The sequence below is a fragment of the Narcine bancroftii genome, chromosome 4 (assembly GCF_036971445.1).
Source record: "Narcine bancroftii isolate sNarBan1 chromosome 4, sNarBan1.hap1, whole genome shotgun sequence".
Classification (NCBI taxonomy): Eukaryota; Metazoa; Chordata; class Chondrichthyes; order Torpediniformes; family Narcinidae; genus Narcine; species Narcine bancroftii.
This window is the reverse complement of record NC_091472.1, coordinates 42673585-42690598: the sequence shown is the minus strand read 5'-3', so window position 1 is coordinate 42690598 and position 17014 is coordinate 42673585. Positions and strand designations below refer to the sequence as shown.

Genomic DNA, 17014 nt, shown 5'->3' with positions numbered 1-17014 from the left:
GACCAGAACTGCTTTGTGATGTATCATTAGGCTACCCTAGACCATTTGTCCCATTGTCATGGAGGCAACGTCTTTTTGACGACATTCACAATTTGTCACATCCATCCATCAGGACATCAATCAAGATCATGTCAAATAAGTACATATGGCATGGACTGAAGAAAGACGTCGCTCAGTGGGCACTAGCGTGCATCTCCTGCCAGTCTGCAAAGATTCAGCGCCACACCAAGGCATCCCTTCAACTTTTCCCGACAGAATGCAGGAGGTTCGAGCACATACACTTGGATCTGGTTGGACCATTACCAGTGTCACAGGGCATGAAGTATATTCTAACAGTGGTAGACTGCTTCACGCGCTGGCCAGACGCCATCCCATTACCAGCCAGTGATACTTAAACATGGGCTAGAGCGTTCATCCTGAAATGGATCACTAGATTCAGTGTGCCTACGCACATAACTTTGGACCGCGGGCCACAGTTCATTTCAGCATTATCACCTTTGTACGTTTTGGTGGAACAAAGCTGCACCACACCACAGCATACCATCCGCAGTCCAATGGCCTGATGGAGTGTTTCCACCGACAGCTTAAATCTGCGCTTAAGGCCCAACTCACCTGCCCCATCTGGGTCGATGAGCTACCATGGGTTCTGCTGGGGGTATGCACAACTCCAAAAGAAGACTTGTGTGCATCATCTGCAGAGTTGGTATATGGTACAGCCCTTACAGTTCCAGGAGATGATCATTTCGCAGCCAACTCTGACCTGGATGTCCTTCAAAACTCCGCAGTGGTATTGCTAACAGCAAACCAACTTCTACCAACTGTCACGGCAACCCTAAATAACAAGTGCCCCCATCACTCCTGAACAATGACTTTGTATTTGTTCATAGACAGGTCCCAGGGGCACCGTTACAAAAACCATATGAAGGACCATTCCACATCATTAAGAGAGACGGAGTCACATATACCTTGGACATTGGGGGACATTCACAACTCGTCAGCATAGAAGACTTAAGCCTGACCATACAGACCCTACTACACCCATTCAGTGCCCTCAGCCCAGACAACGTGGGCGTCCACCTAAGACGTGCGTGTCTGGTGTTTTAATTTATGGTGACAATTTGGGGCGGTGAAGTAGCAGCTGTCTAGCAGGCTGAGCAGGCGCTCAGCGCGGTAATGCGAACCACCATCGTCAGTGCAGTGCACGAACTTACCTAAGGGCTGGCATGCTAGTGGTACTGAGTGCCGAGGGATAGCACGTTGATCAGCTGGGTCCCCTACTGAAAGGAGTGGGACGTTAACAAGTCTCAATTTAAACCTGCTGGTCCCATAGGCCAGTAACTGTCCCTGAACAAGGTCCCACCTTGTCCCGTGGAGCCCGGGACAGGCAGGGAATAAAAGCCACTTGTAAAGCTTCAATAAACCACTATTTGGTTCACTAACCTAGTGTCTCAGTAGCTCTACCATAGTAGCCGCTACACCATACTTTTTTTTCTGTGGGATCAGAGTATGAATCCTAAGCAGGCTGTTAAGGTGAATAGTCCTTATCTCTACCATGGCAGACTCAACTCTCTTCTTGGATGAATAGATCTCACAACTGTGCTTTTTTTTTCCATGTGATTTAAACATCTCTTTGATCAGGAGGTTTTGTGACAAATTAAAAAACTAAGCAGTGTGAAATAGAGAAGTAGTGTTTCTAGTTTTATAGAATAATATCGAAAGATGACTGAATTTGTAATGCAGATTTTTATGTTGCATTTTCACTTGTTAGGAGATTGTGCTTTTACACTACTTCAAATTTTCCAACCATCGTTCTGAGTTTAACTTTTGAAAATGATTGAATGGTGAAAATGGTTTTGCCTTTTTTTTGTACTCATTAATGGGATGTGGAACTCAGTGAATGGGCTTGCATTAACTGTCCATCTTTATCCCAGAGAAAGTGATGGTAAGCCAAGTTCTTAAACCATAACAACCTCTGCTGTAAAGGGGCTCTCACAGTATTAACCCTGTGTTCTGATGCTCTGTGTCAACCTGAAACACTAACTGTTGTTTTTACTCCCTTAGATGTCACTTAACACTGAGTTCCTCTGGCAGTTTGTTTTTTTTTGCTCCAGATTACACTATGCAGCCTCTTGTGTCTGCTATAATATTGTTGAGAGCTAATAAATCCATTCCTGCTTTAGTCAAACAAAGTGGGCATTTTAGTCCAGTGATGGAGTAATATGTTACTTGTTATCACAAAAATTAGTTTGTTCAATATATATTCCAAAGAGTCAATGGTGTTGCCCCAAAAGTATATGAATTGAACATTTACAAATTCAGGAATTGCTGTATTTAGAATCAGATATGACATATCAGCAATATATTTCTCAGTGAGGAGAGTGTCTTACTTGAAGGGAACATCACTATTCACCTGTTGCTGCATGGTTTGTTTTTGAAGAATTGTTAGAGCGCTATTGTGCATTTCTTAAATAATCCTCATTACAACTTCAGTGCACTGATGTTGGTGGAAATTAATGTTTAGGATGGAGGACTGTATATGAATCAAGCTGTCTTCTTCGTTCTGAGTTGATTTGTCTTTCAGTCATCAAACTCCTGACTTATGCCTGGAAGATAGTAAAAAGGGCACTGAGTAGGTCAGTCATTTAGTGCAGGAGACCAAGGTCCTTGCCCTGCTTTTCTGTATATATATTCATATTATTTATGGTAGTAGTGAATGTCAAATCAGGCTTCCGTGATTATGACTCCTCAAATACTCATTCAAGTATGATCTAAATAGACTGTTTCAGCCTCGCCATGCATTCATGTCAGGTATTATATTTATTATGTTATATTAATGAGAAATAAAAATGAATAAGATTCTGTGAACTAGAAAGATGAAATGTTTCATGTGCCAATTGTGAAATCCATTCACCCTTCATTCATACCTTGAACATTTCTAGGATACTTTTCAATTCTGGGATCTTAAACATTAACCTATAGGCCACTTACCTGCTGTAGAGCACATAGACTTCATTTTATGGGTATTAATAGAGCAAAAAAAAATCAAGCAATATTTACAATGGCAGGCCTCCAGGCTATGGCTCAGACGATGGAACAGAAAATGACCTGAATAACATTGATGTGTAATGACCACATTATGACAGGCACTGCCACAGAATGTGTATTGTTTCACCTGTGCACAGTACTGCTCCAATTCTCCATGTCACTCATTGATAGCTTAAATAAACATCCGTACTTGAGATATACTGTCTACTTGTCCAAATTGTTCTCATAAATCAGAGAAAATTCATTCTCTTTTGTGCTCCTCTGTGTCTGTCCATGGTGACACAGAGGTTTACTTCTTCTACACAAGCACCATTGTAGTACTGTACTTGGCCCCTGCATTTGGTGTTCAGATTATAGGTCATTGGTGCAGAGGCACTGAACTGACTGGAAGAATTGATTGAATTCAAATTGCTGCAGAAGCATTCTGATGTAACCCAAAGCTGTGAAAATGAACTGATAATTGCAATGTCATTTCAAAATGTAATTTGCTTGATAATTAGAATTGCTAATTGCAATAAATAAAGATCAATATAGTTTGATTATTATGTTATGGCTAAAATTGAATTTTGATTCGAATATTGTAGTAAACTAAACGCTAATCCAAAGCATTTTTCACCCAGTACAATAACTATGCTGTGCAGTCTCACCTCACTAAACAAAACAACCTTGGCAACAAATGACCAAGACACTCACTTCATTTATATACAAGAGTCTTTGAATATTGATTGGGAAGATTCCTTCTTTACAGACTGAAGTCTTGGTCGTAATTTGTACATCTGTTTGATGTGGCTCCAAGTCTGAATACAGTTATTTTGTGGAATTGTTGACTGATACCGACTTCAGCCAGAGACATGGTTCCAATCAGATTGGAAAAGGACTGATGGCAGAGCAATGGTGACTCTTCTGAGGCATTGTAATTGAACTTTCAGAAAGTGGATGGTTTTGTGAAGCCTCATATTCTTCCTCACTCTCCTGTTGTTCTTCAACATTCCCGATTTAATCCACATTTCAGTAGTTGGTAGCCTCTTTCTTCCCTCAGGTGTAAGGAGCACAGATGTGCATTGATCTTCAGTGCGAGTTGCAATTCCTAAGATACCAAAGCACTTTGTCCTTCCATTGTAAGATCAGAAACTGGAATGTTAACGGATGATTGTGCAATGTTCAATTCCATTGAGCTAACATAGGGAAACTACAGAAAAGAAATGAAATAACTGAACATCTTGAAAAGAATAATGGGGCTCAGTAGAGTCAACATAGATCAATGAAAGAGTTATCATGTTTAACTTATTTTCTGGAGTTCTTTGAGGTGGTGTGGTTAGCATAGGGTGGCACAGTTAGCGCATAGTGCAGCATGGTTAGCATAGCACAACATTATTACAGTACTAGTGATCCACCACTGTCTGTACAAAGTTTGTATGTTCCCCACTGTTCTGCGTGGGTTTCTTCCACGTGCTCTGGTTTCCTCCCACCCTCCAAAATCAGACAAGGTTTGTAGATTAATTGGCGTATTTGGGTGGCATGGGCTTGTGGGCCGGCAGGGCCTGTTACCATGTTGTATTTCTAAATTAAATTTAAAACAACAAAATATGACTGATAGAAAATAAACCATTGAAATGTGGTGAATTTGGATCTGGAAGTCTTTGGTAAAGTCCTGCACAGAAAGTTGGTTCAACTAGGTTAAAGCCGCTGAAAATGGGTTTATGTACTGATGTGGATTAAGAATTAATTATCAGTCAGTAAGAAGGGTGGGAATAGACAGATTGTTTTGGTAGGCTGTCATTGGTGAGGTAGAACAGAAATCAGTGCTTGGGTTCCAGCTTTTCAGAATTTATATTAATGATACAGCTGGGTGGATCAAATGTCAAATTTGCTAAAGTCTTCCACTTTAGCGCAAAACTAAAAGGAGTGGGTATTATTTAAATGGAATGATTGGCTAGTGTTGATACTTAAAAGGATCGAGTCACTGAAGGCCCATGTGCAGGGGCTGCACGTGATTAGGAGGGCAACTTGTGCATTAGCTTTATGATGAGAGGATTTAAATGAAGGAGAATAGAAATCTTATTGCAATTGCATTGGTGAAAAGACAGCTGCGGAGATGTGTACGATTATGAGCATTATGGGTCCTGCTTTTGCTTCTCCAAGAAGTTCACAGGAGAGCTCTGATCCATAGGCTTAAGGAAGAGGACTTGCTCAGTCATGTCCTCACAGATGGACAGACAGAGAAACAGTAAATCGTTTTATGCCAGTCTGTGTAACACTTACACCACAAACAAAATGACCTCCAGAACTATCTTCCCTCCATCACACTGATAAGAGACACTATCGCCTGTGTTCAAGACAGGAAGGTAGATATCTGCCTGGTCAACTTAGACAGGGAAGGTTTTTGACCAGATATCACACATGCACTTGATGGACATGTCCTCCAAAATGGGCTTTGGGAAGGAATCCAAAATGGGATTAAAATGCTCCACATGGATATCCTAGTGCAGTCCAAATCAGTGGGTGGGTACAGCACTTCCTCATTTAGTCTGGAGTCAGGCAGGGTTGCCGACTCTCTCCACTTTATTGAAATGTAAAAAAAAAACAGAAATGTAATATCATATGAAATTGCGTTTAGTCTACTGTAAGGCAAACAAATATTCACCATTAGCATTGCCTGGTGCCCTTACAGTCAAAGAAAGAGAAGCAAAATAAAGTTCCCCCAGAGTTAACAAGTATCTATGGTTTCACCTCCAGAACTCCCGCAGCCTCTGCAGCCCCACAAGTCTTTAGTTCAGTTCACACCATCGGTCACCTGAGCTCCAAATCCAAGCTTCTGACAAGATAAAGAGGTCTTCAGCACCCAGTTTGTCCTTCAGGAGCCCTTCTTGCACTCGGCGCCCTCTCAAATCCCAGTTCTGATATCTGGTTCTAATGAGCCAGTCTCTAGCAGCCTGTTGTGAGTCCTTTGACCTCAAGTTTTCAGCAGCATGTGACCTATCTGGGCTCCTGGTCCTCAAGTGGCCAACAGCTCGCCACCTGTTGTTGATGGTTGTCGTGGGCATCGGCGGAGTTCCGGGGTCCAGAGGCTGCACACATTTGTTTTCTTCCAATGTGCATATGCTATTCACAGGGGTTGTTGGTGCATGCATGGGGTTTTGCACCATTGGAAGTTGGTTATCCCGTGTTGACTGGCAGTGGTGGATGAGTAGGGCTCTGATACTTTTTGTTGACCATTACGTTTCTTTATGATAGATGTTATTACGGACCTTCATTATTGTTACCAGGTTAACAATGACATTATGCTTGGATAGACATTCATTACTACACTATTATAGACGTTACAAGTCCTTGTGTGTTAATTAATAAACCGTTTTAAAACTCTTCTGGTTCTCATCATGAGTTCCTCCAATCCATCGCAGTAAAGAGCTCACAGTCTCCGAAGTGGCTTTTTTTATGGCTAGTAGTCGATACACTTAGTAAACAAAGAAATATTGAGCAGGATTGAATTGGAAATTGTTGAAACATTTGAAGGGGAAACAGTCCTACCAACCCTCTTTGGGTTGGAGTGATACTGAAAGCAATATGGTGGCCATGTTGCAAATGCTGAGTGCAGGCTGCTGACAGGAATCTGCCTCCATCGGTCTCAGCATCCACCATAGAGGCATCCAGGGGTTCTAACCCTAGAGCAGAATGTTCTATTTTAATGCTGACAGAGTCATTTGCTGAGAATCACAGTGATATTATTGACTGCTGCGATGGTGGAAACTCACTCATTGACAACAGTGTGTCATAGCCATCAGAAGCAGTAGGATTACTTTTGTGGATTTCTTCTGTGTATTTATTTAGTTTGAACACAGTTTTGAGCTTCTGCCACATGTCCGTTGAGGACTGTTGATTTTGGGCTTGTGTTGTGTGTGCTTGGTGCTCGAGCTCAGCGGATGGTTGGATGGAGATGTGTAAAATGGCTGCCGTAACTACTGCAGAAGACCTTGACTGAATTTAAAAATCAGCAACTTGGAAATGGCTGAAGGTACATCATAAAATGATGGTGAAGAGGATGAAAATACAAAGGATGTGCAATTCAAACTGGAGAAAGGGTCGAGTATTAAGGAAACATCAGACATTCAGGATGAATTCAGGATCCAAGTGGCAGCATGTCAAATGTTGGAAGCAGGAGAAGCAAACAAAGTTCTTCTGGATCAAGCTCCAGAGTTTCCAGAACAACATCTGCACATAGAAAGGCTGAGGCCGAAGTGGCTGCTCTTGTTGCACGACCAAAATTGCTTAAGGATAAATTTGCCTTGGAGCAGCAGGAGGGGCAGCTAAGGAGGAAAAAGGACCATCTGAAACTGGAAGCAAACATTGCTGCTACTATGGCCAAATTGAAGATTCTAGGAGCATCAAAGGGATCCAGTGTTTGAAGTAACACCTGAAGTGTCTGATGGAATGGAGTCATATTTTGAGAAAGGACAACAGGAAAAGAAAGCACTTAATGCAAAGGCAGATCCTTTTGTACCACAGTTGCAAGACATGCATACAAAGCACGGGGTTACCAATTCACAGCCATCAATAATAGCAACTGCAGAGCTGTAGCTCAAAGCTAATTTCTCGCCACAGCTCCCTTGACACACCAGTCAAGCATCAGAAATCCGGGTGAACGTACACATGTGACATCTCCAACTACATTACCTGCTACAAGCAATAGCGAACAAATCAGCGTATTCTCAGCCATGAAAAGGCAAAACAAAATCACTGCATTATTAATCCAGCTACAGGTCTCTTTTCCATGCCCAGGAAGGAGATTCAAGCTTTTGATGGTGACCCACTTCAGTACCAAGCGTTCATTCAATTCTTTAAACATAGTGTTGAAAGCAAGAACGAAAACTCCAGAGGTTGTCTCTATTTAATCTGGAACAATACACAAAAGGACAGCCAAGGGAACTTGAAAGGAGTTGCCTACATATGACCTCAGACAGAGGAATCAGGAAGGTTAAGTCTTTACAACAGGAGCTTTTTAGCAACGAGGATAAAGTTGCTACAGCTTATATAGAGAAGGCTCTTTCATGGTCGTCAATAAAACTTGATGAAATAAAGGCTCTATAAGCATATGCCCACTCTCTAAGAGGATATTGTAATGCCATGGAAGCTATCAACTACATGCATGAACTTGACATGCCTGGTAATATGCAAATCATTATAAGGAAGTTGCCCTACCAACTGAGGTCTATATGGAGAACTGCAGCCTGTAAGTTCCAGGCAAAACATAATCAAAGAGCTACCTTTAAGGATACAGTGGATTTCCTTGAATGGCAAGTGAAGATTGCAACAGATCAAGTATTTGAAGGTGCCAAAGATATTCCAACAGTCAGGAAAGATGCAAGGAGGTCCAAGTCACAGCAGCCTCATCCAAGAATAAAAGGAAGTATCTTTGCCACCACTGCCACAGTTGCAGATAAGGAAAATGATAAAGGAACAAAGGAAAAGGAGAGTTTGCCTGCTGTTTGTTCTGTGGAAGTGAACATGCTTTGGAGCTGTGTCCACAGTTGGAAAGGAAGAAGGCACATAAGGAGAAAATTGTCTTCCTAAAAGAAAATGGAGTATGTTTTGGTTGTCTGTATAAAGGACGCATATGCAAAAACTGTAGGAAGTGACTCAGCTGCAACGTACGCGCATCCCGGAACGCTGCATATCCACGAAAGAAAGAAGAAAATGTGAAATGAGCAAGCAGAAATAAAGGATGCAACTGAAAACAGTGCTGTAGCCTCTGTTCAAACAAGTGGTCTTACTGGAGCGAGTGAGGATAACTGCAAACTCTCAATAGTGCCTGTACAGGTCAAGGCCAGGAAGGGGAATTCAACAGTTCATACTTATCCATGTCTTGATCCATGTCACACTGCATCATTTTGCACAGTGGAGCTAATGAATAAGCTTAATCTTCAGGGAAGAAGGTCAAGTATTCTGTTGAGAATTATGGGTCAAAGTAAGGTTATTGAAACCAGAAATGTTTCAGGCTTAGAGGTCGCTTGACTGGACAGAAGTGATACTGATCAGTGGTCTCATCTGAGAAATGTTCATATTCCTGAAATTGGCTCTGAGATAGATTTGCTAATACGCTCAGATGTACCAAAAGCTGTGGAACCACTGATGTAATACAGAGTGTAGAAGACAGACCTTACACTGATGAAACCATGCTTTGTTGGACGATCAATGGACCATTAGGAGGAAAATTGAAAAGTTCATGAACGGTCAGCGCCAGGTGTCAACAGGACATCAGTTATGAAACCCGAGGAGCTGTGGAAACAACAGTTCAGGACTGACTTTCCTATATGCCTCAGTGACAACCAAGAACTGTCAAAAGAAGAAAAGCAGTTCTTGGATTTAGTCTCAAAATCTGCCAAGCTAGTCAATGGCCATCATTGCACTGGATTACCTTTAAAGGGAAGAGAAATATGCATGCCTGACAATAGAAGTGTTGCTGAACCATGTACACTGAACCCAAAGAGAAGATTCAAGGAGGGATTCTTCCTTTCATTCAGACTATACCAATTTCATGTCTGACATGATATCCAAAGGTTATTCAGAGAAAGTACCAGATGGTGTCTTGGCAGATAGTGATGGCAGAAAATGGTATCTACCACACCAAGGGTTTTGCATCCACAAAAGGGCATTCACTAAATTCTCAGCTCAAACAGGGGGCCAGACCTGACCAATACATTGATAGGAGTTTTGGCTAGGTTCTATAAGGAACCTATAAGGAACTGTCAAAATGTTCTGGAAGTCAGCCTGAAGAAAACTGAGGTCCTCCATCAGCCAGCCCCCCCACATTTCCATCGGGCACACAAAACTCAAAATGGTCAACCAGTTTACCTATCTCGGCTGCACCATTTCATCGGATGCAAGGATCGACAACGAGATAGACAACAGACTCGCCAAGGCAAATAGCGCCTTTGGAAGACTACACAAAAGAGTCTGGAAAAACAACCAACTGAAAAACCTCACAAAGATTAGCGTATACAGAGCCGTTGTCATACCCACACTCCTGTTCGGCTCTGAATCATGGGTCCTCTACCGGCATCACCTACGCCTCCTAGAATGCTTCCACCAGCATTGTTTCCGCTCCATCCTCAACATTCATTGGAGCGACTTCATCACCAACATCGAAGTACTCGAGATGGCAGAGGCCGACAGCATCGAATCCACGCTGCTGAAGATCCAACTGCACTGGGTAGGTCACGTCTCCAGAATGGAGGACCATCGCCTTCCCAAGATCGTATTATATGGCGAGCTCTCCACTGACCACTGTGACAGAGGTGCACCAAAGAAGAGGTACAAGGACTGCCTAAAGAAATCTCTTTGGTGCCTGCCACATTGACCACCGCCAGTGGGCTGATATCACCTCAAACCGTGCATCTTGGTGCCTCACCGTTCGGAGGGCAGCAACCTCCTTTGAAGAAGATCGCAGAGCCCACCTCACTGACAAAAGACAAAGGAGGAAAAACCCAACACCCAACCCCAACCCACCAATTTTCCCTTGCAACCGCTGCAACCGTGTCTGCCTGTCCCGCATCGGACTTGTCAGCCACAAACGAGCCTGCAGCTGACGTGGACATTACCCCTCCATTAATCTTCATCCACGAAGCCAAGCCAAAGAAGAAAGAAGAATAAGGAACCTATTGTCGTCACTGCAGTTGTCGAAGCAATGTTCCACCAGGTCAAAGTACCAATTGAAGACGATGACTTATTACGGTTCCTGTGATGGCCTGATGGAAACTACTGTCAGAACATGGTGGAATGCAGAATTACAGTGTATCTATTTGGAGCAACTTCTTTTCCAAGTTGTGCGAACTTTGTCCTTAGGAAGTCTGCTGAGGACAATATAAAACAATTAAGCCCTCAGACTGTAAACAGCACCATTCAACATGTGGAGCCAAAAACAGCCAACAGGGAAAGAGAATGCGCACATGCCAACTGGCAGCTTTGTTGCCATGCAGGAGAAAACAGACCCATGTGATGATAATTTACCCAGTATTTAAGTTGAACCAATTTTCAATCAAAGCTGAATCGGAAGATCCAGATTATTATAGATACAGCATTCCAGGAGGAGAGCTGCAGAATGAAGCCTGTGTGCCAAGTGATGAGGCTGAAGAGGCGTTTACAGCAGATGATTCAGCTCAGTGGGAACATTCTGAAATTAGTGAAGACCCATAAATAGGTTACTATTGAAGGCGATGAAATTTCCTGCCAAATAAGCAACCAAAGAATACTGTGCAGACAATGGACGCTGGGGCCATAGATAAGTGTAAATCTGTGGAATTCCATTTTCAACAATGGAATGCTAGAATTACTGATTAAGAAAGCAAGAGGAAGAACTCTGAAAAGAAACATGCTCAAGCCACTGTAGCTACCGGACCATTTGTGATCCCATATCCACTCTTCCAGTCCAATTCCAATGACCTTTGTGTGGATGATTTACCTGAAGGAATTCCATTCAGGAAACGCTCCACCTATGGAATTCCAAGATTAGAAAAGATCCTTCTAACAAAAGGCAGGATAAAATTTGTTAATAAAAAAAACACCCAAACTGTTAACTACTGAATGTGAAAAAACAACTCCAGAAAAAAAAAGTTCCAGGAGCCAAAGAAAAGTGGAACACCAGGATCATTAAGTTGAGGAGGATGATTGTTCTAGGGACAGACACAAGCAACGGTAATTCCCTATAGGAGATTTGAATCTCACCCTAAAGAGCTCTATGTGGAAGGTTTACCTGACAACATTTCGTTCAGAAGTCCTTCTTGGCATGGAAGTCCAAGGCTAGAGAAGATCCTGCAAGCAAGTAATCACATTAAGTTTATTATTAAAAGATCAAATCTGTTGGTTAGAGTCCAATGAGGCCAATATACTGATATCTAGCCTGACAGGAAAAGAAGATTGGAATATTAGAATTGCCAAACTCTGTAAACAGGTTAAGGAGATTTTTAATACAAAATCTGCTGAAGCTCTGAATCTTCCACAACCAGTGAAGGTACCATTATTTGAGTCCAATGCATAGCATCTCTATGTTTTTTTTAATTTTTTTTATTTTTCACACTATGAACCATATTGACCAAAATACACACAAACATTTCCATCTTGAATATACGCAGTGTCATTTTCTCCCTTTTTCCCCCCTCCCTTCCCTCCCTCCTTCACCCCCCCTTCCCACCAAGTTCAACATATATGATACATTAAACCCATTAAACAATGTCATCACACAATGAAAATAAACAAGAAATTTGTGTCATCTACTTTTACAGACTGGGTCAGTTCATTTCGTCTTCTTCTCCTTCTGTCATTTTAGGTGGTGGAGGTCCGCGGTAGGATTTCTCTGTTGTGTTCCATGTACGGTTCCCAAATTTGTTCGATATAACATCTCAATGTTGAAGGATTACCAGATGGAATTACTTTCAGAAGTCCTACATGGTTTGGAATACCTAGACAGGAAAGATTGATTGGATCAGTGCGAGAAGTTCTCAATTCCACCCAAAAATGAGCAGGGTCTTGTCGAGTGGGATCACAATGCAGTTTTATGTGAAGCTGAAGCTATCTTCGACAGTCATCCAGTCACCGGGGTTTCTGCAGATCCAAATGACCTTGAGATGCTTGCGCCAAACCACCTTCTGCTCCTTGGGACTGTCACCGTGGCAGTTTCAGAAGGAAGACATACATTCTCGTCGCAGTGTGTGTTGAACTTGTCTGGAGGGGATGGATTGGGGAGTGTCTTCCCCAACTACAGGAACAATAGAGATGGTCTGCCATTAGGCGCAGCTTTGCACTGGGAGACATCACGGTCATTGTGTATGATACGGCGCCTTTAAGGCTCCTGGCTTACTGGAGGAATTGTTGGGATCACTCTGGTCAGGGGGACTTAAATGTCATGACCGGGTGTGGCTTTCTGAACATATCCATTGGTGGAGTCTACCTTCTGCAGGATACAGAAGAAATTTGACAAGCCCAAAGTCACTTTATTTTGTTGTTTTTTGGACTTTACCTCTTACCCACTACACAGACTGCAGACCCTACTCAGCCAGAATGTTGGTAACGATCACTCTTTTTCAAGACTATGTGCTGGTAACCTCTGGGCTGTTCTTATGAAGAATTAAGAAATAAGATCTGCATAATATTGGAACATACATTGTTTGATTGTTATTTATAATTGTGTAATTATTATTTGAGACATAGGAATTAGAGGCTGGTACTCTAGGAGCCAGAATTTACATGATCACATTGTTTATTGTTGTTGATAGGGGTTGCGGGCATTGGTAGCATCCCAGGGTCCAGAGGCTGTACAAGTTCGGTTTTTTTACAGTGCACATGCGCTATTCAAGGAGTTTGTTGGTGCAAACGCAGGGGTTTCGTGCCATTGGACATTAGCTATCCTGCATTGACTGGTATAGCGGGATAGACGGTGGGTGAGTGGGGCTCTGTTTTTTTTTGGACTGTTACGCTATGTTAAGAATAGGCATTTGTAACTTCATGATTATTAACGTTACAAGTCGTTTTGTGTTAATTAATGAACCATTTAAAACCTCATCTGGACTTTGTCATAAATTCCTCAAATGCGTCACAGGTCACAGTAAAGAGCACACTTAGCCTTCGAAGCAGCTTTTTTATGGATAGTAGTCTTTACACCGCCTCTGTGTGTCCTTCAGTCACAGAGCAACTTGCTGGTCCTCCACTATGGTCACCATCCTTAGGGCCTTCTCCTCTGCTTCTTTTATTTTGAATATTTTATTTTAGTTTTCATAGATTTACAAAATCCAATAAGCAAAGCTATTCATGTACATATGCATGTCCAAAGTCTGTATTTGTCTCAACAAATACATTCCAAAAACTAACTAACTAATGTTATGGGGCCCACAACATTCAAAGAGAACACTAAAAAGAAAGAAACACAAAAGAAAAAGAGAATGAAGGACCTGAAAAGAAAAGTGCAGGTGTGTTGTCCGCGCCGTCCTATTTCTGTAATCACACCTCTGGCCATACTGGGATAATTTAACCTTATCCCTATTTAAAAGGGTGTGTGGGGGGAAAGAAATCAATCTATCTGAGTACCAATGTACTGCAAGTAAGGTTGCCATACTCTAATGAATGTGTCATGTTTCCTCCATAGGTTATATGTGATTTTCTCCAGGGGAAAGCAACTCTACATTTCTATATTTCATTGTGTAGTATTCAGCTGGAAGTTGGACTTCCACGAAACTGCTATACACTTCCTGGCTACCACCAAAGCAACCTTCATAAACAAAATTTGGAATGTAGTCAGTCTGAACTGCACTTTTCCAACATCCCCCAAGAGGAACATCTCCGGGTCCTGTGGAAAATCCACTCTTGCAATTTTTTTTAGAATATCCCCTAAGTCTTCCCAAAAAAGGTCTCACCCTTGAGCACAGCCAGGTAGAGTGGACGAAATTTCCCACCTCCACACCACATTTAAAAAACATTTCTGAAATCTCAGACTTTGATTTATGTTGTTTCTGAGGTGGAAGGTACAACTGGTACTGGAAGTTATACAGCACCATCCTGTATCTGGCATTGACAACCCCCTTCTCTCAGGTCCTGCCACCATTCTTCATTAATTGTTGTACCCAAGTCCTACTCCCATCTCTCCCTTTGTAGGCTCAGTTTCAGATCCTCACTTTGGAAATAAATTTACACACATTCCCCTTTTGAATTAGAATCTCCATGTCACTACGTCCAGACAAGGTCATTGCTGGTCGCAATTTTTCCCTCAAAAAAGATCTTATTTGGAAATAGCAGAAGAATGTTCTGTTGGACAAATTATACTTGTTTCTCAATTGCTCAAATGACATAAGCTTCCCTCTTTCATAACAATCCTCGATACACCTGATCCAACTCTGGCACCAGGTGTCCAGGATCTTATTACCCAGAGTCAAGGGTATTAAATTATTCTGAGTCAGGGACATTTTGGGGGATATTCCCACCTTCCATCCAATATCTTATTTATCCTTTTCCACATCTGAAGTACATGTTTTAGGATGGGGTTATCCGTTTTCTTTTAAGAGTAGTTTTACATCCCATGTATAAATAAATTCTTTGGCTATCTCTTCACCTAACGAATGCAGCCCAATCAGCATTCCAGCTGGGGCCCCCTCTCCCTCAAAGAGATAAATCTCGCTTGGGATGCCCAATAATACTTTTAAAGTCAGCTAATTTTAAATCCCTCAATTTATAATTCCATGTTAACTTTTCCAAGGAGATTCTAGCCATTTTCACATTCCACAGAAACTTCCTAACACACTTGTTAAGCACCTTAAAAAAAACCCCCGAGGCAATGCAATGGGAAATGACTGGAAAAGATATTGGAACCTTGGCATCACTTTCATTTTGACACAGTTGTCCCTTCCCATCAATATAATGGGCAGAGTCCTCCATCTGACCAGGTCTTCCTTAACCTTCCAGAGCAAAGGGATATAATTAAGCTTATACAAATTACATAAGTCCTTATCTACTTTGACCCCCCATGTTTCCATTGGCTACTCGAACTCGCTGCCACATTGACACTGATCGTAATCCACATTTGTCAGAGGCATAAACTCACTCTTATCCAAATTCACTGTGTACCCCAAAACCTTCCCATAATCCTCCAGTATGGTCCTCAGCCCGGCCAAAGACCCCCCACCACCTGTGATTCTTCAAAGGCTGATTTTGTGTTCTACCTGGCACAATTTGAACCCCCTTATGACTGGATCCCACCGAATGGCCTCCACCGGCAGCTCCATAGCTGGTATGAATGGCAATGGAAAAATGGCAACTTGACCTGTTCAAGGAAAACACCGGAGATATCTGCCCATTTGTAATAATTTTGGTTCGAGACTCATGGTAAAGAGCCTTAACCTAATTGATAAATGTCTGTCCCAGTCAGAATTTCTCCAGCACTTTGAACAGAAGATCCCAGTCGGTTGAAAACCTTCTCTGCATCCCAAGCTATGGACATTCCCGGGTCTGTTTTTGACTATGCTAGATGTACTATACTTAGCAGTATTGCTATATTATTCCATGGCCAGATCCATAAAAATTGAAATCCCCTCCAATCAGTACCTTTCCCATCCCCCCCCCCCCCCCCCCCCCACTTCAGATACTTTCAAAAATATATCTTATATAAACTTTTCATCCTAGTTTGGGGCACATACATTCATCAGGGACCAGGATTCTGACCATATTTCACAATGCATCATCACAAATCTCTCTATGGGGTCAGTGACCATCCCCCGGACCACCACTGGAACATTCTTCCCTATCAGGATAGACATTCCCCTGGCTCCAGAATTGAAGGAGGACGACACCACTTGACCCACCCACTCCCTCTTCAACTTTGTATGTTCTTGGTTTGTGAGATGGGTTTCTTGTTCAAAATATTAAGTCTGCCTGTGTCTTTTTAAGATGTACCCAGACTCTCTTCCTCTGTATCGTTCCATTGATTCCATTAACATTCATATTTATCACTTTAATAATCACATCGATCACCTCAGGGTCATCCTAATATCTTTACCACCCCCCCCCCCCTCCCTCCTTTGTTTTGTGAGAGAGAAAAGAGGTTTGGTAGGTCTCAAAGGCAAGGACTCTGAGCACAATTGATGGGTAAGGATTTTATTTACAGAAGGCAAGTGTGGGAAATGGTAACAGATGCAGCATATACACACACACACACACACACACAGAGTTTACAGCAGTCATTGGAAAGTAATAGTGGACAATTAATAACAAATATGGGGAAAATAGTGTGGGAACAAAATACACACACATATAATGAACTGGTACATTCAATGATCAAGGAAAAATCACTACAATACCCCTCGACTCAGTGCAGGCCCGGCTCTATGCAACAAAAGACACGAATTAAACACTCCCAACCCTTTTAAAAGTGCACATTTTACCAACAGTTTCTCCAGTGCCCTTCCACATTTCTAGGCCTGGAGTGAAGTAGGGT

General features: G+C 42.1%; 1 pseudogene; it reads left to right on the top strand.

The window, feature by feature from the left end:
• The first annotated feature begins 10946 nt into the window (after positions 1-10946).
• Positions 10947-12556, top strand: LOC138762367 (general transcription factor II-I pseudogene; annotated as a pseudogene).
• The last annotated feature ends 4458 nt before the right edge of the window (positions 12557-17014 follow it).